The following is a 23,573-nucleotide window of genomic DNA, read 5'->3' on the forward strand; positions in this document are numbered from 1 at the left end:
CACGACTCAAAGCGGATTGTGCATTATTTTCAATTAAACCACGGGTCTGTTGAATGCTGTATTCTGATTGGCTGAGAAATGTTCCGTGGGTATGCATTAATTTCTGAGAACTAGGGATGCACCGATACCACTTCTTTGGAATACGAGTACGAGTACTTGCATTTCAGTACTTGCTGATACCGAGTACTTTAATAAAAAAACATGATTTAAATTTACAGGTAACAGCTTTAGTCATATAATTTAACAAAAAAACAAAGGACTAGTTTTCCAATTTGTTGTAAACTCTGCCTCTTTGGACAACACAAGAGGCATTAACCCCTTACACGCCGCTCAAACATAGACATTTCTCAGATTCCAGGTATCGGGGGACTTTTAACGAGTACGAGTACTTTAGAAAATGTGGTATCGAGGCCGATACCAGTATCGGTATCTGTGCATCCCTACTGATAACCGCACACCTAACTTGTCAAATGTCTTAAAAATAGGCACCAGAGCAATGTTTGTGGTAACCGTGGAATAAGAGGAATAATTTACTCCAGTCCTTTGAATTATGTAAGGAATAATTGACTCCGGTCCATTGCATTATTTGAAAATAATGCACACCCGCGGTGTAACGGCTTCGCGTTGTGCCGCATTGCACCTTGGGTGTGCATTATTTTCTTATAATTCAATGGCCCGTCGACAATTATTCCTTACATAATTCAAATGACTGGAGTAAATTATTCCACAGTTACCACAAAAATTGCTCTGGTTCCTATTTTTAAGACATTTGACAGGTCAGGTGTGCGGTTTACAGAAAAATAATCACACCCATGGAACATTTCTCAGCCAATCAGAATAAAGCATTCAACAGGCACGTGGTATAATATGCATTATAAAACGGGCAGTTCTGGTTCTTCATTCTGATTGGTTGAGACGCGTTCTAAGCCGTGATAAAATACACCGGTAACCTCACGGTTCAGACCACATTACATAAGTATCACTGCGCCACTGTTGCTGCGTACTGATTTATGAAAATAAAAAACAGTGTCTTTAATCATATTTTTAATTTGTCTACAATTGCACAATTAATGGCAACATCCAGATAACGGTCAATAAATATTGTTGAGTCATCTCGTCGATAAAGAGAAAACGTTGTCTGAGGATTTTATAACTCAAGTTCATACGTCCGCTATTATCCACTGGGTGGCGATCTTACCCAATTTAAACACTGACGCATTCACTGAAAACACCGTGTAGTACTGTTCATGGCTCCGTTTGAATCTGATCTCTTACTAAAGTACTTCACAAAAATGGAATTATCTCCGCTTTTAGCTAAAAATTTGGAGAGGTGATAAGGGAACAAATGAAGGTAGGATGAAATGTTTTTTGTTTGTTTTTGTTTGAAAGCGGATGGTCTGTTCTTTCATTTGATATTTTATGTTTATATAAAGAAGATAAATTTTCTGCAAGGCATTAAACTAAAACTGGGTGGCAACTTAAAAAAAAAACGCTGACGGGGAAAGAGTTCAGCATGCTTCCAAGCATATTTGATCATCACTTCAACAGTTGCACGATATAAATGTTAATGTATAAATTAAATTAGATGAATGGTGATTTATAAAATAAACACCACAGTCTTAAATCATATTTTCATTGTGTCTTTGCTGTGTCTGTGTTGTTGGTTGGGAACTGCGCTCTGTTTCAGTCACACTTGATTCTGAGGAACTACTTTGTTTGGCGGAAGAGTAATATTTGTATTAATGTAATTACAACTTATTTGTGTTTTATTTTATAAAATCCCTCTAACGATATGCATATGAAGTAACCGTTTTATAAACGCAATAAACCCCCTCGAAGCAGTGGGGTTACAGTGCATTTTATAACAGCTAAGGGGGTTTTAGGCACTCCGCTTCGCGTCGTGCCTAACAACGCCCCTTAGCTGTTATAAAATGCACTGGTAACCCACTGCTTCTCGGGGTTTATTGCTTTAATAATGACCAGCTGACTTAATATTATTTCCTTACATATGACAAAGAAATGATTAAGAAAGCTTACACTTTTAAAAATGCTGGGTTATTTTCAACCCAGTGTTAGGTCAGAAGAGGGATGAACCCAGCCCCTATGCTATTCAGTACAGTATATATTAAACCTGTGCTGGGTTGTTTTACCACAAAATGCTGGATTGTTTGAAACCATTGTTGGATCAAATATTAAAATTTTTTTGGTTAATTTAACAAGAGGTGGACACTACTTGAGTATTTAAGTTACATTTTCCAAGTATCTGTGCTTTATCAGAGTGTTTGTCTTGGGAGAAAATTTACTTTCCAAAAAAATTCACTACATTCTAAAGCCTAGAATCATGCTGTGTATTCCTTTTATATTGCATATTAAAATTGATTTAATACCTAATTACATACAAATTGTGTACTTTTACTTTTCTTCAGTAAAAGTATGAAAGTACTTTTTACTTAAGTAAAAAAGTACTAGATGTTTAATGTACTTAAATAATAAATATAAACTAAAAACTTGAAATTATGAGTAAAAATTAATATGCCTTGAAATTTATGTTTTCCAAATAAAAACACTGATATGAATACTTGAAAATGTACTTTTATGTAGAAAGTTAAAAACTTAAGTAGTGTCCACCTCTTAATTTAACCCAACGGTTGGGCTTGTTACTTTTTGACCCAGTGCTGGGTTGAAAATAACCCATGTGTAAAGCAGAAGTTACCTTTGCTCTCAACCCCAGCAGAGCTCAGCCAATGCAATACACTGCACCATGTGTCTTTGACAGAGAATCGAGTTTGAATATCACTCCATCACATCCTGCTCTGATGGGATATTTGTAGTCAGGGAAGTTGTACAGTTAAAATGCTGATCAAAATCACAGAAAAGGGGCTGCCATATGGTCATTCAGACAGACAAGTCCCCAGTGCTTTGAAGAACAGTGTGTCTGCTGTAATCAACATGAGCATTACTTTTGCTTGTCAAACCGTCAGCGAGTCTGTGACTGGTTTTCATGGCATACACCTGCGAGTGTGACTTTACATGCCAGCTCCTCATTCACAGAGACTCCTGGAGACAGCTGTCTGCCGCACACCTGGCCCAGTTCTCCCCAAATGTGTTTGAATCTCGACATTACTCATCTGATCATTCTGTGCTTGTGACATATTTGTAAGTATAGTGTACTTTGTAGTCAGTTCAAGATGGAAGTGCTTTCATTTTTAATGTTTAGTGACTCGGTGTGCTTCAGTAAGCACAGTTAGTGAAACACTGTATTGTGCACACTCCAGTGAATCCGCTGTGGTACGCGTGTGTTAAATGTGCTGAGTGGAAGGCGATGTGGCCGCACTGATCGCTAGTGACAGAATGAGGTGGAAGAGGTTGTGTGATGGGTGTCCCTGCGACCCACTGTTTTCCTCAGTGTGTCTGTTTGTATGTGTGTGTCTCACTTACTGTGTAATAGCTTAATTCAATTAGCTGCCTCAAAGCTTCACAGCTGCATTAATTAATCCAACAAACATGTACACTGATACCCAGTGTTATAAAAACAGGTATGAGCCGGGTCTGATGAAAACAGATCTGTCATCATGTTTGGAATAGGTTAACCTAAATACCAGCATGGTTTCCTTTTGGATTGGATTTGTGTACAGTATACTCTTAAAACGATTGGTTAAAAAGGGACAAGCCCAGCCTGCTTTTACTGGCTTTTGACATGTAGGTACATTTTTTTCCTCATGTTTTTAGGGGTTCAAGCCCGTAGGGCTGAAACCCTATTGTATTTGTATGGATTTTTATTAGGGGTTCAAGCCCGTAGGGCTGAAACCCTATTGTATTTGTATGGATTTTTATTATTCTAGTTATTATTTTTCTTCTGCCGTAGAACGGATCGTGCAGACCAAACCGTAAGGCCTAGAGACTTGAGACTTGGCCAAATGGTAGGACCCAATTTGGGGAGAGGTTGATAGAGTATCAACCCGATTGGCCTATAGGTGGCGCTATAGCGATAACAAACGCGTTGATGCTCATAACTCCCAGAATTCTTGTCCAAATGTCAAGTGTCTTATATCCGTGGATTCCTTGCGTCAAGACGAACAAAACGTATATCTCCGATTTCATTTCCGTCATGAAATTTTTTTCGCTATTTTCGATTTTGTCGAAAAAAATAAAAACGAACTAGTCCTAGGTTTTTTGTCCGATCGGAACCGTTCCAGTGCTGTAATATTCCTTGGAGTGTGAATATGAAAAGTTATCAAAAAAAAGTTGAACTTTATACTCGTCGTCGTCAAGCCACGCCCAAACGCCCCCAATGGGCGGAGCCTCTTGGACTTCAATGGCTGTAACTTGGGATTGGAAAGAGGTATCGAAACCAAATTTGGTACACATATACAGCGGACTATTCTGGGGTCACGTGCAAAAAATTGCATCGCTTGACCACTAGTTGGCGCTATAACACTACTTCAACTTTGAAGAGCTGTAACTAGAGAAATATGGGACCGATCAACTTGAGATTTGGCACGGGTGCTCTTGGTCTAGGGTACTATCTGTGTGGGAAAGGAATTTCGCGTAGCTCAAAAAACATGGCCGCCATCGGCCAATCAAGAAAAAGCAGCTATTGGGCAGGGTTAACGGAGGCCGATCGAAACGAAACGTGGTGGACCTGTTTGTCTCTTGGCCATGAAGGTCTGTGCAGAGTAAGAAAAAATTCGGCCTCCGGGAGGCGCTATCACGTTTTTTCAATGTTTAAGTGATTGTGTATTATGCAGTGTTTCAGATATCAACAAGATCTTTATATCATTTAATAGAGCTACATTTAATGAACAACTTTTCCTCAAGAAGCACTTGTCTCAGTCGAATCGTTTGTTAGATATTCATAATTTTCTCTTAAACCTACTTTTGCGAACTAGTCCTAGGTTTTTTGACCGATCTGAACCAATCCAGTGCTGGAATATTCCTTAGACACTGAATATCAATAATTATCAAAAAAAAGTTGAACTTTGCACTCGTCGTCGCAACACTACGGTCAAAAGTACGAAGAGGCGGGGCCACAAATACTTAAATTGCTATCATTTATGATAGGAATGAGATATCAACATGAAACTTGGTACACATATGTATAGACCCAAGCTGAGGTCACATGCAAAAAATTGCAGAGATTGTCCATTAGGTGGCGCTATAACTTAAGAACAAATAACCATAACTATAGCATATGTATATGACACATAAATATTTGTCTGACCTACTTGTTATTTTGCACATTACATCTACTTTCAGGTTCTTATAATGGTCTATGAGGATAATTATTTATCTTTGAAAACATGCCACTCAACAGCCAACCAGTATTAACCATGTACGAGTCAAGCCTAATAGTGTGTGATTACAACTAAACTCATGGGACTGTTGGTCTTATGTTTCCAATTGTCTGTGAGGATTTTTAGTTCATCTTTCTGAAAATCTTTGCATCTAACACAATGTGTGCAAAGTAAACAGTTCTCTAGATCAGTGGTTCTCAACACACCTGCTTCACATAATCAGCACAATAGTAGAGATCTCTATTAACTAAACTGATTGTGTCAGATGAGAGAAACATACAAAATGTGCAGAGCAGTGGTTCTCCAGAAACGGAGTAGAGAACCACTGCTCTATATGTTTATGATTATATGAAAAAACTATTTTGTGAACTAATACTTAGTTTTTCACTCAACACCACTAAAGCCAATGCAATACAATTTCCTGTAGTCTGTGAGCAAATATGAATGCCAAATTGTTATCACCAATTGTACGTCTTATTCCTTTAGTTGTTTAGCTTTGAATTACAAAAACAACTTTTCAAAACTACTAGAATTTTTTCAGTCAACAACAATAAAATCATCGCAGTACATTTTTCTGTCCTCTGTGTGTAAAGGTATATCAAATACAAAATGTAATGAATTTGAATACCTGCTTTTGTAAGCATAGATTTCATGTGATGTCACACATTGGTATAGGTGCCATTTGTACGACTGAATTGCAGCATGTGTGTTTAAAGGAACTCATAAAGATATGGATTAAAGTTTTTCATTATCTCCATTTATTTACATCAGTAGCATTAGGATTCTATTCTACCTTCCATGACATAAACGTGTCCTGACATGATGTATAATACAAAGTTGTTACATTTTTATATGTTATTTTTCAAATATTGCACCAAAAACTTCATGTGATAATGCAATTGGTTATTATTCACATAAATGACCTGCTAGAACCCAACTAAAAAGCAGCACTTTATGAAAGTAACACAGACAAATGCTCATCAGCAAATCTGCTGCAAATCTACTAAATAACATGACATTTGTTATTGACATAATTTGATATTGAAAACATATCTGGATCAGTTATTTATTGGCCCAGCCTAAAATCACATGAAAATAATTGCAGAGCTATACCACTATTTGACAATTTAACATGACAGAGCCTAAAAATGTTTCTATTAAAATATGTAACTTTGCTTTATTGTTTCCAAATCCATAAATTAGTATTCTCTTACAATAACACAATAAAAGGATTATATGAAAAATATATACTCTCTGTGTGAAACACAGACCCTCATTAATATACTTAAGAGCATGCTTATCAGGATTTGAGTTAAAAATGTGTCTACCTTTATTTACTTTTAAATATTCAATACTAATTTTATGTTAAATTAATTGTAAAAGGAAAACAATAATTTTAGCCAACAGATGGCAGAAGGTCATCTTCTGCCATCTGCTGGCTAAAATTATTATTTATTATTTAAAATGTATACTCAATGAAATTGTGTTCACAGGTTTCATCAATGGATGCATGATTTAACTTTATGAAGTCAGTATTATTATGTTAAAATAACATTTCGTCAATCATTCTGACGGTATCCGTTTTAACAGTCATGTGACATTCGAACATAGGATAAACATTTAAATAGGTTGATGAACTCTTAAATGACACCAAGCATATGGAGATTGGTCATTTATTTCAAAGTCTTATTTCCTAACCCTGCCATTTCTGCTTCTGTGTGTAAATGCATGTATGTGTTTTAGCTTATTCTTCATCATTGCTGTGTTATAGATTAGCCATGTGAGACCTATATCTCTATATCAGAACATCGTAGAGAAATTGTGGTGGGCTGTTTTGTCTCATGTTAACAATTTTTGAAACATTTTGTGTGACAAATCTTGCAACAGCATGCACCACATAATTTTCTCTTCAGAAAATTTACCTAATTGGTAACATGTTAGTATTTCATATTCTAAGTATATTTGATAACAATGCAGCAAATCTAAACAGGCATGCCCTTAAAGGTCTTAAAGGGTCATATAATGAGATTTTTTAAAGATGTAAAATAAATTGTTTGTGTACCCAGAGTGTGTATGTGAAGTGTTATCTCAAAATACTCCACAGATCATTTATTATAGCATGTTAAAATTGACACTTTGTAGGCCTGAGCAAAATTGTGCAGTTTTTGGGTGTTTCCTTTAAAATGCAAATGAGTGGATGAAATGCAAACACTGATCACAATGATGGTGGTTTGTTGTAATTGAAATTCAATTGTGCTCTCGATTATTTTATTTTTTATCTTTTTCATGTTTTCTAGGTTGATATAAGCACTGGGGACCCAATTATAGCACTTACACTTGGAAAAAGTCAGATTTTCACGCTATGACCCCTTTAAGGTCCCAGATCGCTTGAACCCCGCTGATCGCTGCTTGCAGCTATATTTATTCTAGTTATTATTTTTCTTCTGCCGTAGAACGGATCGTGCAGACCAAACCGTAAGGCCTAGAGACTTGAGACTTGGCCAAATGGTAGGACCCAATTTGGGGAGAGGTTGATAGAGTATCAACCCGATTGGCCTATAGGTGGCGCTATAGCGATAACAAACGCGTTGGTGCTCATAACTCCCAGAATTCTTGTCCAAATGTCAAGTGTCTTATATCCCTGGATTCCTTGCGTCAAGACGAACAAAACGTATATCTCCGATTTCATTTCCGTCATGAAAATTTTTTCGCTATTTTCGATTTTGTCGAAAAAAATAAAAACGAACTAGTCCTAGGTTTTTTGTCCGATCGGAACCGTTCCAGTGCTGTAATATTCCTTGGAGTGTGAATATGAAAAGTTATCAAAAAAAAGTTGAACTTTATACTCGTCGTCGTCAAGCCACGCCCAAACGCCCCCAATGGGCGGAGCCTCTTGGACTTCAATGGCTGTAACTTGGGATTGGAAAGAGGTATCGAAACCAAATTTGGTACACATATACAGCGGACTATTCTGGGGTCACGTGCAAAAAATTGCATCGCTTGACCACTAGTTGGCGCTATAACACTACTTCAACTTTGAAGAGCTGTAACTAGAGAAATATGGGACCGATCAACTTGAGATTTGGCACGGGTGCTCTTGGTCTAGGGTACTATCTGTGTGGGAAAGGAATTTCGCGTAGCTCAAAAAACATGGCCGCCATCGGCCAATCAAGAAAAAGCAGCTATTGGGCAGGGTTAACGGAGGCCGATCGAAACGAAACGTGGTGGACCTGTTTGTCTCTTGGCCATGAAGGTCTGTGCAGAGTAAGAAAAAATTCGGCCTCCGGGAGGCGCTATCACGTTTTTTCAATGTTTAAGTGATTGTGTATTATGCAGTGTTTCAGATATCAACAAGATCTTTATATCATTTAATAGAGCTACATTTAATGAACAACTTTTCCTCAAGAAGCACTTGTCTCAGTCGAATCGTTTGTTAGATATTCATAATTTTCTCTTAAACCTACTTTTGCGAACTAGTCCTAGGTTTTTTGACCGATCTGAACCAATCCAGTGCTGGAATATTCCTTAGACACTGAATATCAATAATTATAAAAAAAAAGTTGAACTTTGCACTCGTCGTCGCAACACTACGGTCAAAAGTACGAAGAGGCGGGGCCACAAATACTTAAATTGCTATCATTTATGATAGGAATGAGATATCAACATGAAACTTGGTACACATATGTATAGACCCAAGCTGAGGTCACATGCAAAAAATTGCAGAGATTGTCCATTAGGTGGCGCTATAACTTAAGAACAAATAACCATAACTATAGCATATGTATATGACACATAAATATTTGTCTGACCTACTTGTTATTTTGCACATTACATCTACTTTCAGGTTCTTATAATGGTCTATGAGGATAATTATTTATCTTTGAAAACATGCCACTCAACAGCCAACCAGTATTAACCATGTACGAGTCAAGCCTAATGGTGTGTGATTACAACTAAACTCATGGGACTGTTGGTCTTATGTTTCCAAGTGTCTGTGAGGATTTTTAGTTCATCTTTCTGAAAATCTTTGCATCTAACACAATGTGTGCAAAGTAAACAGTTCTCTAGATCAGTGGTTCTCAACACACCTGCTTCACATAATCAGCACAATAGTAGAGATCTCTATTAACTAAACTGATTGTGTCAGATGAGAGAAACATACAAAATGTGCAGAGCAGTGGTTCTCCAGAAACGGAGTAGAGAACCACTGCTCTATATGTTTATGATTATATGAAAAAACTATTTTGTGAACTAATACTTGGTTTTTCACTCAACACCACTAAAGCCAATGCAATACAATTTCCTGTAGTCTGTGAGCAAATATGAATGCCAAATTGTTATCACCAATTGTACGTCTTATTCCTTTAGTTGTTTAGCTTTGAATTACAAAAACAACTTTTCAAAACTACTAGAATTTTTTCAGTCAACAACAATAAAATCAGCGCAGTACATTTTTCTGTCCTCTGTGTGTAAAGGTATATCAAATACAAAATGTAATGAATTTGAATACCTGCTTTTGTAAGCATAGATTTCATGTGATGTCACACATTGGTATAGGTGCCATTTGTACGACTGAATTGCAGCATGTGTGTTTAAAGGAACTCATAAAGATATGGATTAAAGTTTTTCATTATCTCCATTTATTTACATCAGTAGCATTAGGATTCTATTCTACCTTCCATGACATAAACGTGTCCTGACATGATGTATAATACAAAGTTGTTACATTTTTATATGTTATTTTTCAAATATTGCACCAAAAACTTCATGTGATAATGCAATTGGTTATTATTCACATAAATGACCTGCTAGAACCCAACTAAAAAGCAGCACTTTATGAAAGTAACACAGACAAATGCTCACCAGCAAATCTGCTGCAAATCTACTAAATAACATGACATTTGTTATTGACATAATTTGATATTGAAAACATATCTGGATCAGTTATTTATTGGCCCAGCCTAAAATCACATGAAAATAATTGCAGAGCTATACCACTATTTGACAATTTAACATGACAGAGCCTAAAAATGTTTCTATTAAAATATGTAACTTTGCTTTATTGTTTCCAAATCCATAAATTAGTATTCTCTTACAATAACACAATAAAAGGATTATATGAAAAATATATACTCTCTGTGTGAAACACAGACCCTCATTAATATACTTAAGAGCATGCTTATCAGGATTTGAGTTAAAAATGTGTCTACCTTTATTTACTTTTAAATATTCAATACTAATTTTATGTTAAATTAATTGTAAAAGGAAAACAATAATTTTAGCCAACAGATGGCAGAAGGTCATCTTCTGCCATCTGCTGGCTAAAATTATTATTTATTATTTAAAATGTATACTCAATGAAATTGTGTTCACAGGTTTCATCAATGGATGCATGATTTAACTTTATGAAGTCAGTATTATTATGTTAAAATAACATTTCGTCAATCATTCTGACGGTATCCGTTTTAACAGTCATGTGACATTCGAACATAGGATAAACATTTAAATAGGTTGATGAACTCTTAAAGGACACCAAGCATATGGAGATTGGTCATTTATTTCAAAGTCTTATTTCCTAACCCTGCCATTTCTGCTTCTGTGTGTAAATGCATGTATGTGTTTTAGCTTATTCTTCATCATTGCTGTGTTATAGATTAGCCATGTGAGACCTATATCTCTATATCAGAACATCGTAGAGAAATTGTGGTGGGCTGTTTTGTCTCATGTTAACAATTTTTGAAACATTTTGTGTGACAAATCTTGCAACAGCATGCACCACATAATTTTCTCTTCAGAAAATTTACCTAATTGGTAACATGTTAGTATTTCATATTCTAAGTATATTTGATAACAATGCAGCAAATCTAAACAGGCATGCCCTTAAAGGTCTTAAAGGGTCATATAATGAGATTTTTTAAAGATGTAAAATAAATTGTTTGTGTACCCAGAGTGTGTATGTGAAGTGTTATCTCAAAATACTCCACAGATCATTTATTATAGCATGTTAAAATTGACACTTTGTAGGCCTGAGCAAAATTGTGCAGTTTTTGGGTGTTTCCTTTAAAATGCAAATGAGTGGATGAAATGCAAACACTGATCACAATGATGGTGGTTTGTTGTAATTGAAATTCAATTGTGCTCTCGATTATTTTATTTTTTATCTTTTTCATGTTTTCTAGGTTGATATAAGCACTGGGGACCCAATTATAGCACTTACACTTGGAAAAAGTCAGATTTTCACGCTATGACCCCTTTAAGGTCCCAGATCGCTTGAACCCCGCTAATCGCTGCTTGCAGCTATATTTTTGTTTTGTTTTTGGAGTTGGGTGTGTAAGATACCAAATTGTGTTAAAATTAATTTTTGTTCATATCTTTAATATTGATTGAATAAGGTCATGTCAAATATTATAATCATAATGAAATGAATGGCTAAAATCAGACTTTGATTTTCATTATCTCAGAATTTAATTTTGAAACTGTAGTATGGTTATTACAGACTGGGTCATGTATAAAAAAAATGTTTTGTCATAATTGTGCTGCTTTTTCTCACATATTTAGACATTGTATCCATTTATAATTGAACTATTGTTAGAAAAGGGCTGGATGAATGAATACTGTGTGGATACCTGTCTATTATAGACAGATATATAAACAATATCCACTTCAATTATATAGACAAAATAGAATTGAAATATTGCCTTCAAACTTAATTTTCGCAAATGTTACAACTAACCCCCTGCCTTTTACAATTAACCCCACCTATGGGGTAAGTTGTAACGTTTGCACTTCTGTCACGTTTGGTGAACTTCAAATGTTCATTTGTAGCAGAGCTGTGTGTGTTGCTGTGTAAAAATATAATTAATCAAACTCAAATATTTTTGAATGATTGAGCCAAAACCAAAAAGCGTTAGGTTGTGCCCCACTCTCCCCTACATTTCATTTGCTTAAAAAAAAAACATGTCTTCCAATACTGTTAGCAACCCATTTTGATGACTTCCACATTAATAGCACACCTTTTGAAAAATGTTGCCAAAGTCCAATTTGAATGCATACTGTATGATACACCAGTCCTTCCCATTCATTTATTACCTCGCATATTTTCGTGTCAATTTATGTACTGATTTCTCAGTTTTTGGCTTAAACCATTGTTGCTTGGGTTTGGGGTTAAATTTGAGATTTGGGTTATAGGATGTCATTTAATGTATCTGGTTTCTCAATTTTTTTTAAACCTTGGTTGCTTGAAGTTGGGGTCAGAATTAGGGTTGGGATGTTATTTTATGTAACAGAAAGTTGTTCTAACCCCAACCCCAAGCCACAATGGAAAAAATAGAAAAAAACCTAAGAAACTAATGCATAAAATGACACAAAAAGATAAATGGTATTGAGTGAACAGGAAGGACTGGCGTATGTACACAAAATTGGACTTTGGCGTATGTATTGCACGACTTTTCAAAAGGCATGCTATTCATACGCAATTCATTAGAATGTGCTAAAGGTTCTGAGGTAAAATATGCAGATTGTGCAATATTTTCCTGTAGCTCAACTGGTAAAACATAAAGCTAACAAAGCCAATATCATGTCTTTGATTCTTAAGGAATTGGCTTGAATGCATTTTCAATAAAAGCATCTGCCAAATATCAAAGATTTACATGTAAATTGCTTGTTTGTGTTTCTACTTTCAATCCCCATCAGGGTGATGTGAACTTATGAAACTCCAGATGTTTGTTTGAAAGGAACTTCTGCTTTCTTTAAAGAGGAAGTTTTGATAAAGACTCATAGCAGTGCATCTAATAAATCAGCCAGCACTGTCACATCAATTCTTCACTGTTAGCAACCATGCAGATTCATTTGACCTTTCTTTAGCCATGCCGTGACAAAGAGCCTTTTGGCCTTTCTCTGAGATATTAAACAGCCATTACACAGCTGTTCCCAGACAGGCTTAATAATGGGAGAAATGAGACAGACTTAGAGAGGAACAAGTTGGAATTTTAGATAAGACATTGGGGATGTCCCCATTTCTAAAAATCTTTTATCAAAATTTTAAAAACACGAAAGCATTTCTGTGGTTGAGGGTTAGTCTATGGTGACTGTAATATCATTACCTGTACAAAAGTCATCATGTGCCTTGCATGTCATGGAAAATATCAATAAAAACTGGGTGTATGTGAATATTTTTACACGACTCATGCATCATGTGAAAAACCTTTTAGTATGATAAAAATTTTGACCTTTTATAAAATGAGATATAGTTTCCCACTTGCTCTAGTGTAGTGGCACAGGACTGCATAGTTAATATATTCAAATATTGTATATTGCGCTTTATACAAATTATGCAATTGTGTTTATACAATTGTTTTGTCACAGCTGTGCCCTGTGTTCTGCTGTTGTTGTCTTAACCTCCTAAGACTTGGGGCCTTATTTATAAAATGCTGCGTAAAGACCATCCTACATTTGAGCTTATGATCATTTATCAAAAATGCGTACGTCTGCTCAGACCCTGATGTGGCGCTAAGCACTTTTCCACGTCAAAGACCGTTTTAATAAATATGGACTTTGACGTTGATTTTTGCATACGCACACTTTACGATCAAATCTGTGCATACGCACGCTTTTTAAATGAGGCCCGTGGATGTCCACATACGTAGACATTACATTTTTGTGTTGTTTGCACCATAATATTTAATTCTGTGTAAATGGAACTTGTTGTACACAAACATGGACAATTACACTGCTTCATGTTCAAAAAAATATATTTGGTTATTTTATTTATTGGTTCTTCCTAACCCCAAAATAGCTGGAAGAAATCTGAAAAAAAAAGAGACAAACCAAAGTTTGGGTCTTAGGAGGTTAAGCAATTTCAGAAAAAGGTCCTAATACTATTTTGATAGCCTATGTTCCTTCGAGGTACCAATATGCACCTTTTAAGTACAAAAGTACTGTACTGTTTCATAAAGTACCATCCCAGTGACAACTTTTGTACTGTCTTGTACCTCTTCTTCTGAGAGCGTGTAGTGTAGAGTCTCAGTGGATGCTGCGTTCTGTTCTCTAAACACCATGAAGAGTTTCAGTTCCTTGTGTGGTTGAAAGTGTCAATGGTGCCTCGAAACTAATGGCACTACTACTATGACAAAAACTAAATACAGAGTTTCGACTGACTCTGGGTGGTGGGACTTTTTGTGGTCAACCAAAAAACAGCCCATGCAAAAATAAGATTCGATGTGATTCAGGTTTATTGTGAAAGAAAAAAATAACATTTATACACGTAACCCACAATGTTCCAGTATGCATTATAATGACAGTGTCTATTATTACTGTAGTCAAACATACATACCAATTTGCTTGTTTCATCTTCCTGTTCCACTGCTACCTGTGGGAAGAGATTGACTGTGAGGTCATTGTTTGAAATATTTGATGAGGTCATTGTTTAAAATATTTGAAAGGAACTTGGTGTACATTCCATTCATTCCCCTCAGCGTCACATGATCTTTGACAAGCCGAGGAGTTTGTTCAAAGAGTATTTGCAAAAAGTACTACTGTAATAATGAATGCAGCCTTTGTTGTTATACTTCAGCTTTTTTACTTCTCTGGTCGCAAAAAAACCCCTGTTTGATTAGACAATATCAGATGTGGTTTTAACATTTCTTATCAAGAAAAATGCTTAAAGAGACACTCCCTTTTTTTTTAAAATATGCTCATTTTCCAGCTTCCCTAGAGTTAAACATTTGATTTTTACCGTTTTGGAATCCATTCAGCTGATCTCCGGGTCTGGCGCTACCACTTTTAGCATAGCTTAACATAATCCATTGAATTTGACTTGATCCATTGAATTGAACTTGAATCTTTTAGTTGTGTACTAAGACCAAAGGAAAATTAAAAGTTACGATTTTCTATGCCGATATGGCTAGGAACAATACTCTCTACTGAAAGTAACCAAGGGGACTATTTTCGGGTGCTGCGTAATATCATTGCGCCTGCTGAAGCCATGTTACAGCAGCAAAGTCCTTGATATTATTACACCGGAATGAGAGTATAGTTCCTAGCCATATCGGCCTAGAAAATCAAAACTTTAAATTTTCCGTCGGTTTTAGTACACAATGTAACTACAGAAGAGTCACGTTTTAAATAGGAAAAATATTGAAACTCTTTGGTTATTTTTGGGCACGATGCTAATGGTGTAATCAGATTTAATGGATTATGCTGAAAGTGGTACTGCCAGACCCAGAGATCAGCTGAATGGATTCAAAAACGGTAAAAATCTAATTTTTAACTCTAGGGGAGCTGAAAAATGAGCTTATTTCCAAAAAAAGTGGAGTGTCCCTTTAACTTGGCTTTAATCAGTGGTGTAATGGTGACTCTAGTGGGTATACTCTTTATTTACCTCCCACAGTGAAATGTAATAGTCTTGCATAATTAGTTCACTTCAATAGGCTAGTATTGTCACTGCTGCTTGTCTTTTAACCATAAGGATCATTATGAAATTGGGCAAACTCCGTACCCTGCACTAAACCACTGTTTTTCAACACTGCTTTAAAGCTAAACATGAGCCTCATAAGAGTTTAAAGCGTTTACTGGAGAAAGTCTGCCACCTTGTGGTTGCTTAGAAGAATTGCATAATCTATGACATCATCAAGCCAAAGTGGATAAAGGTCATTGCAGTAATGTGGAGGAGAACGATAACCAAAAGAGTGTTAGGCGTGCACAATATCTTGGAATGTGGATATTGCATTCACAAGTAGTCGGATTTAAGCTTCATGAGAGCAGTCCTTTGCCGTATTTGTCAAAGGAAGCTAAAGGAGAGACGCCCATCGGAAGGGTGCCTCTCTCTGTTCCTTAGCGGGTATAAATAGTCACTTCCTCTCAGGCAATTCCATCGCCATCTCTGTCTGGGTGGGGATGCTTGTAGTCGGACAAAATTGTCCCACCCAGAGCTGTGGGGTCAGGGAGTTTCAAGAGACCTACAGATTTGTCTGAAACATCTTAGTGACTGACAGGCCACTCACCATCAGAGCTTTTTACAGTGAAGTTCACTTCCTGTGTGTTGCAAACCTCCCATAGTCATTTTAAAATACAATTTATCAACCAACTTTAATTATTTATTCTTAAAAAGGGTTCTTTATCATGCTGCATGGTTCCAAGTTTTTCAGTATATAAATGAATTGCTAGGGTGTTGTGTGTGGTGACAAAAGAGTTTGCTACGCTAAGGTGTTCTGTATGGTTTTACCTAGATGTTATGTGGTTTCCTGCTGGTCAAAGTCAAAAAAGGCCTAAAACCCACATTTATAATGTGTCTATACATTAAATGCGACATTTCACAAGAGTTTTTATAAGATGTCAAATAAATCTTCGGTGTCCCCAGGGTATGTATGTGAAGTTCTAGTTTAAAATACCATATTGATAATTTATTATAGCATGTTAAAATGGCCATTTTGGGTGTGTCCTTTAAAATGCAAATGAGCTGATCTCTGCACTAAATGGCAGTGCCATGGTTGGATAGTGCAGTTTAAGGCGTGGTATTATCTCCTTCTGACATCACAAAGTGAGCCAAATTTCAATGACTTATTTTTTCACATGCATGCAGAGAATGGTTTACCAAAACTAAGTTACTGGGTTGATCTTTTTTACATTTTCTAGGTTAATAGAAGCACTGGGGACCCAATTGTAACACTTAAACATGGAAAAAGTCAGATTTTCATGATATGTCCCCTTTAAGATATGGCCCTCGTCTTTATTGCATGTCTGAGGGACTGTATGTGCTGTATACTTATATAAACAAAAGCTAATTTTTCAACAAACTGCAAAGGTGCATTCTCTCTTCAAATATCTGGTGGGGCTCCTATTCCTCCACTGTGCAGCCATAGTGACATCTGTCTAACTGTGGTGTTTCTGAGCCAGAGAGAGCAAACATCCCACTCCCAGCCTCAGGCTGAGCTCCAGCTGAGAGTGTAGGATGTTTACATTCCCTGATGCTCACAGTCTTCCCAAGTCAAGCTGGGATGAAGAAAGCCGACCCTGAATTGAAAGGAAAGAGTCTTTTGGGTCACCTGAATGTTCGGTTTCTATCAATCAATCAATGCACAAACTAATGCTCAAGTTACATGAATTACAATGTCATATACAGTGTCAGTGGATAGAGGATCCTTCTGCATCACTGGATGATATCAGCTTCAAGGTTTAACATTAAACCCTAGGACCATTGTAAAAGTTTAAGGCCAATTAACAGAACTGTGATTTTCCTATATATTGGCAAGCGTTCATGCATTTGTTCATTGTTTGCTTGTCTTGGGTTTACATGATGGCTTGAAAATGTTGTTGGACAATCTGCCAAGTAAAAGTAGTTGAAAATTATAAACAAATATGTAAAAAATGTGTTGCACCATTTATCATTTTCCAGCAAAGTGTTTATATTTGTGTATTTTAGCCAATGAATAAAGTGAAGTACAAAACATCACTGCTGCGCCTTTTAGGAATCTAGTCATGCTGGTCATTAGACTTTGAGATAATCTAACCTCTCTATTAATAGAAACGCATTCCTCAATGTGCCGCCTACTGACTGGTTCCACTCATGGGGTAGAAGGAGTGCTGGGAGAGTTTGTTTGTGGGAGTAAACCGAAGGCAATGAGATTCTAGAGTCTATGTCCTATGGGACAACAAAGAGGAGGGGGAACTGGACGCTCCCACGGAACGCCGTCATATGAGGAGCCTCTGCGTCGCTTCTGGCTCCTGTCCAAAATCCCTATCTACCCTCCCGAAGCTGCGACCCCTCCTCGTTCCTAAAGGATGTGGCCGCTCCCAGCCTCTGTGAACTGGACTGAATGGGAGATTTTCACATTCTTCAGTGCTCTTTCCTCTTATTGGACAAGATGACTGTCTTTCGGCCCCCTTCCTCCATGTCTACGTCTTTAATCTTCTGGGTAAAGTCATCAGACTTGCTGGCAGCCTATGGGCATAAAGAGGGGTGGAGGAACAAGAAACACAGAGAAAGAAAGAGTGATTGAGTTTACAAGGAAGGGGAACAACAGGGGACAGAGTGATTAAAATGGCAGGGCTGAAAAAAGACTGATAGTAAAAAAGTGTAGGGCTTAGTGAGTGACTGCAGGGACGAGAAGCTTGAGTGTTGCTTAAGTGTAATTTTTTAATAAAATAAATATATTATAATGTGTGAGAATTGTGTTTTGAGTAATAGAGAATCCCTGGCATTAGTTGATAATCATTAATATTTATATTTACACATTTTTTTTGAAATATTAAACGATTAGTCAATTTTCTAAATAAAATCCAGATATTTACTCACCAACATGTCATCCAAAAATGTTGATGTCTTTCTTTATTCAGTCAAGAAGAAATTATGTTTTTTGAGGAAAACATTCCAGGATTTTTCTCATTTTAAATGGACTTTAATGGACCCCAACACTTAACAGTTTTAATGCAGTTTAAAATCGCAGTTTCAAAGCACTCTAAACGCTCCCAAACGAGGCATAAGGGTCTTATCTAGCGAAACAATTGTCATTTTTGGTAAGAAAAAAAAAATGCACTTTTAAACCACAACTTCTCATCTTCCTCTGGTCCTGTGACGCGCCAGCACAACCTCACGTGATTACGTCATCAGGTTATGGATGACGTATTGAAACTACGCCCCTGTGTTTACAAGTGTGGAGAAAGAGGACCGCTCCAACGTTGTTGTGTGTCAAATGATACTAATTAATGTCTTTGTGTCAGTTTATTGTTTAAAATGGTCCGCTAATCTGCGTTTCCTATATGTAACATGTGACCTTTCTACGTCATTACGCAGTTACGTGCAGTCGCGTCACACGAATGAAGGAAGACGAGAAGTTGTGGTTTACAAGTGCATATTTTTTATTTTTCTTGCCAAAAATGACAATCGTTTTGCTAGATAAGACCCTTATGCCTCATTTAGAGTCCTTTAAAACTGCAACTTTAAACTGCATTAAAACTGTTAAGTATTGGGGTCCATTAAAATGAGAAAAATCCTGGAATGTTTTACTCAAAAAACATAATTTCTTCTCGACTGAACAAAGAAAGACATCAACATTGGATGACATTGTGGTGAGTAAATTATCTGGATTTTTTTAAAGAAAATTTACTAATCCTTTAAGTGCCTTTTGAAGCATATTACACTTCGGCCTATCCAGGCATGATGTGACAAAATTTCAGCAACAAACAATTAGGCCAAACCTAATTTTTAACACTGTAAAAAAAGATTTGTTGGTTCAACTTAAAGTTAGTTACCTGGTGGCATTAAAATTGAGTTAATTCAAATAATATTACTTAAAATATAACGAAAATTTTTGCAAAAGTCATAGTGGGTGAAACTAGAACTATAACTTTTTTTTGCAACTTATTGCTTTGAGTCACATGAAGACAGTGTTAGGGTTGTTGTAAAGACACTCTGGTACACCAACAATTGTAGTTTACAGGGACATACAGCAAATCTTCATGATGTTATTACCTTTGCATTTTTTTAATATATTTTAACAAGGCTAGACTTAAAAAATGTCATTCTTAATTTCATAGACAGAATGAAATGACAAATATCAGTTAAAATATTACAATTTACATCATTGATATCTAGCTATTGAAGTACTACTGTAAATTCTATTACTAGGAACATTTAATTTGTTCACTTTTGTAACATTTCCAGTGTACTTGCAAGTTTCAGTGTAAGATTCAATGTAAATATTATCAGTCATTTACTATAAAGAAACAATGAGAGAAAGATGAGAGATAACTTTAATAATTTTTCTTTTTTGTTAGGCCACTATAAAAGATGCCCCAGAGCAGGTGTTTTCAAACTTTATGATGACCCCCCAATGATAAACCTTTTGTGAGTAACCCCCTACCTAATTATATTGTGCAGTAATGCTGGATGTATAAACATGAAGAGCAACATTTTCAATTCAAATGTATTTGTACTGCAGAAACTTTAAAAGATAAATCTTGTTTCATAGCGGTTTTACAAGGAATCCTGCCTTATAAACCCCAATAAGTGAGATAAGGAACCTGTAATAAGAAAAACACACAAGAAAAATACAAAGAAAAAAAATTCTAAAATATCTAATAATTTTTTTCTCTGAAATTTTCTGGGGACCACCTAGAACCTTCTGGTGGTCCTTGGACCCGTTTCAAAACCCCTGCCCCAGAGGACTGTCTCACCCCAGGACAGGGTGTCTGCAGGGTCAACCTAAAAGAGCTGTCCAGAGTGCTGAAACGGTGTGCTCATTAAATTAAATCTGATTTAGTGATAACAAAACAAGGTAAGAACTCTCAAATGTGAGCTCAATATATCACAGACTGAATTGAGGACTTTAGATAACAAGTTTATAAACTTTGTACTGTGTACAATTTTTATAATGTTAAAAAATATTTTCTGCAATCCCATAGTAATGAAGAGACAGCTATAAGACATCTGTATATTGTTTTCTCCTTTATCTGATTCATAGCAGATGAGTATAGTGTTTGGGAAACCTGTTTGATTTAGTGGCCTTATCATTAAATTAATGTTCTGGGACATAATTTGCCTCACAGGCTTCTGTTTATCTAATCTACATAATTTATTAGTGTTATATCATACTTACTAACACTGAATATTATTTATTGGGTTGACTGACACAATGGAGCAGTAAAAGTATTTATATAAAATGCAAACACTACATATAAATCAAGTTCCTTTACAAGCTAGATAGTTAGACTCTATAAACCTGAAAGTTTTCCCTGTGCTGACCCAAAGCTGTTCGTCAAGATCATGTTTCCATGCTTTTCATCGCAAGCCCTGTGGGATCCCTTATGCAGGGGGTGGGAAAGCGAGAGTCCTGCGTTCTCTGGATCCGTGTTACAGGCCTTTGAAAGGCTAGAAAAGAGTGACCTGGAGACCGGGGAAGCTCGGCTAATCTGGGTCTTAGCGCTCCGCAGGTGTCGGGTGGAATGTGTTTTACATGACTGAAAGTGTTAATCTGACGCAAATGGCAACCCGCCGCTTCCGATGTTGACATTCAACCTCTGGAGACAGCTTTTGATCCTGCCTGACCTCATGGAGCAGATCCTCGGCCTGATCTGCTCTTGAAATGTTGTTTGCTTTTGACATGCCACCAAAGGATCCATTTCAGCCCGTCTTAGTTCACACCGCCACACTATTGCACCTGCTTTAGACTGTAAGCAATATGGCTGAAACAGTGCTGTATACTGTTTTACATCATTTGCATGACAAATAAGCACAGGATGGTGTGAAATCTTTTTTTAAAGTGATGTACTGTTGCATGATCTCTCTATTCATTTACTGTTAATCTTGGGTTGCCAGATTTTTGACCTTTTTAATCTAATCTATCTATCTAAATTCTATTGTTATTTTATGTGCTATTTGATGAAAAAAGGGTTGAATCCCGGGTATGTCCATGTACTTTATGAGTCTGTCCAGGTTCTCAGGGCTCTGGGTGAGAGTAACAGCAGTTGGCTGCTGCAAACATCCGACTGAAAGCTCCATCTTAAGCATCAGCTTCCAGTCAAGGATGTTTACAGTAGCCTGTACTGCCAGCAGTTTGCACGTGCAGCCACATACACCTGACAATGACTTTAAATATTAAACAACAAGAACTATTGTATGATTTACTGCAACGGACCACAATTAAAAGAGTGGAAAACTGTCAATATTAAACAATAATTAAACTGTAATGTGGAGCTTAAATGTCTCTGCTTTCGGTACTTTAACCGCAGTGTCCATGGAGATACAGTCATTATGGCTAGGTTTACTCCACCTTGTGTCCGTGTGACACCATGAGGGCTGGTTTCCATGACAAAGGAGAAATGCCGTATTTACGCTGAAAACACCAAGTCAGCGGGTGCCGCTTGTTTTGCCTCGACACTCCCACAACGGTCCAATCTGATGAAGCTTCACACGCAAAGTATCCCTGCTGACTGCAAAAGTCTCTTAAACACAAACACCAGAGCAGCTTCCTGCCAACCCCCTCCAATCAAAAAGCATCCATCTCTGTGTTTACTCTCTAAATGAAGCCGTTACAGGACCTGTGTTGTGAGGGCTGAGATGGCAGATTTCCTCAAGACTGTCACAACTCCCTTCACTCCTAGACACAATAAGCAAAATCACACAATCGCACAAGAACATCAACTTGTACTCAAAATCAATAAATCAACATTATTTCTGTCACAAGTTTTACCTCGAAAACTGGAAATGTGTGAGTGAGAACAGATGCTAGCTATTTTGACAAACTGATAATGAGATTTTTAACTAACTCTTACTTATATGTTCTTTGCAGAGACTTTAGCTATGTGGATTAAGATTGCCAGAGGTAAGTGCAATCTGCACTGTAAAAAACAGTAAAAACGTCAGTCAAGTTTATGGTACACTCAAAAGTGATCTGTGAAATTGACTAAAAATTCACTATATTTATGAATTCACTAAATGGGATGAATCGTTCACTTTTGAATTTATAACTCTGATCCTTCGCTAAGCCTTATGTTAAAGAGCACCTATTGTCCGATTTACGTTTTACATTTCCTTTGGTGTGTATTAGTACATGTTAATGATATGCAAAAGGTACAAACCCCAAAGTAAACAATGAAGCGAGTTATTGTCTCCAACGTAAATCTCTTTTCTTAGACTACAAACAACACACGGATTGTAGGCAACAGTTTACTTCCTGGGATTGGTTGTCATAATTCCTCCCGCTAACTCCTGTTAGCATTGCATTGTGAGCGAATCTTTCAAACATGGTAAGGAGCGTCACACTTCCGGCTGAGGTCAGAGGTATTCAGGCCATTTACAACGTCAGGGACATAGAGCTTTTCAAATCTGTGCGTTTCAGGAAGAAACTGAAATCTGGAGCTACAAAAATGTACGGTATGTGGAAAAGTCTTTTTTTAACCATAAACCACGCGAACACATTGTATTATACCAAATACATAAAAGTATGTTGTTTATTAGCAATGAAATAGATCTTAGATATTTAAATATTGTAAGAATATTTCTAATATCCATTATTAAAAATATTTTATAACAAAATATACAGGGGGTACAACAGTTTGAGACCACACTGTAATGGGATACATCATCAATTTCATCAATCAATTTTTAAAATTTAGAAACTAAATTTGTAAATGGTAATATTTTAACTTGCAATGGCTTTTAATAAAAAAAAAAACTTTTTCATATTCAGACCCACTACATCTCCAATAGAGGATACAATACGCAAATATGTGTGCTTGTAAATACCCAAAATGCATTCTTTACGACACCCTACTGGAGCAGCG

The 23,573-nt window shown here is 36.5% G+C and overlaps 1 long non-coding RNA gene across 2 annotated transcripts in view; it reads right to left on the reverse strand.

The window, feature by feature from the left end:
- Positions 1-23,573, reverse strand: part of LOC135786992 (uncharacterized) — a 47,406-nt gene that overhangs the window by 19,637 nt on the left and 4,196 nt on the right. The window contains exons 2-3 of one of the 2 annotated variants that reach the window (XR_010547020.2): positions 17,801-18,231; positions 14,626-14,661 (exon numbers count right to left, since the gene is read on the reverse strand). This is a non-coding gene — a long non-coding RNA (uncharacterized lncRNA). Of the gene's footprint in view, positions 1-14,363; positions 14,662-17,800; positions 18,232-23,573 lie in introns of those variants that run through there. The other variant, XR_010547019.2, reaches the window with a different exon arrangement.

This window comes from Paramisgurnus dabryanus, chromosome 20 (assembly GCF_030506205.2).
Source record: "Paramisgurnus dabryanus chromosome 20, PD_genome_1.1, whole genome shotgun sequence".
NCBI classification, from domain to species: domain Eukaryota; kingdom Metazoa; phylum Chordata; class Actinopteri; order Cypriniformes; family Cobitidae; genus Paramisgurnus; species Paramisgurnus dabryanus.